The following is a 956-nucleotide window of genomic DNA, read 5'->3' on the forward strand; positions in this document are numbered from 1 at the left end:
GGATCCCATCAGAACTCCGAAGTTAAGCGTGCTTGGGCGAGAGTAGTACTAGGATGGGTGACCTCCTGGGAAGTCCTCGTGTTGCATTCCTTTTATAATTATTTTTTGCGCCTTGTGACAAACATGTCGCACGTGCGCGATATATATTAATCCCGTTATATTATGTTTGACGTTTGCGATATGTTTAAGCTCGATGCTCATTGCTCGCGCGTCTTGGGGCGGCTTTGTGGCGCGAAGAGCGCGTTCTGAAAGGGGTGGAAAAAACTCGTGTTGCTGCGGTATGGAGGGAGGGGTGGAAACCGTGGAAAACTCGTCTCCGTGATTGAGCGGGAGAGTAAGTAGTATAGGACATTATCCATTGTTAGGGAATGGTTGTAATGGTAGTGAGAATGTAGAATCGTCTTTGGAGCGGACCTGGGAGTGGCAAGCATAAGGGACGAAGACGGGGAAACATGTCGGATGCGATCATACCAGCACTAAAGCACCGGATCCCATCAGAATTCCGAAGTTGAGCGTGCTTGGGCGAGAGTAGTACAAGGATGGGTGACCTCCCGGGAAGTCCTCGTGTTGCATTCCTTTTATAATTATTTTTTGCGCCTTGTGACAAACATGTCGCACGTGCGCGATATATATTAATCCCGTTATATTATGTTTGACGTTTGCGATATGTTTAAGCTCGATGCTCATTGCTCGCGCGTCTTGGGGCGGCTTTGTGGCGCGAAGAGCGCGTTCTGAAAGGGGTGGAAAAAACTCGTGTTGCTGCGGTATGGAGGGAGGGGTGGAAACCGTGGAAAACTCGTCTCCGTGATTGAGCGGGAGAGTAAGTAGTATAGGACATTATCCATTGTTAGGGAACGGTTGTAATGGTAGTGAGAATGTAGAATCGTCTTTGGAGCGGACCTGGGAGTGGCAAGCATAAGGGACGAAGACGGGGAAACATGTCGGATGCGATCATA

General features: G+C 49.1%; 1 non-coding gene and 1 pseudogene across 1 annotated transcript; both read left to right on the forward strand.

Annotated features, from left to right (window-relative positions):
• LOC123179147 (uncharacterized) lies at nucleotides 1–90 on the forward strand (annotated as a pseudogene).
• Nucleotides 91–457: 367 nt separating this feature from the next.
• LOC123179146 (5S ribosomal RNA) lies at nucleotides 458–576 on the forward strand. The gene has a single exon (XR_006490139.1). It is a non-coding gene; the product is annotated as a 5S ribosomal RNA (ribosomal RNA).
• Nucleotides 577–956: the final 380 nt, after the last annotated feature.

This window comes from Triticum aestivum, unplaced genomic scaffold, assembly GCF_018294505.1.
Source record: "Triticum aestivum cultivar Chinese Spring unplaced genomic scaffold, IWGSC CS RefSeq v2.1 scaffold116275, whole genome shotgun sequence".
In the NCBI taxonomy this organism is placed as follows: domain Eukaryota; kingdom Viridiplantae; phylum Streptophyta; class Magnoliopsida; order Poales; family Poaceae; genus Triticum; species Triticum aestivum.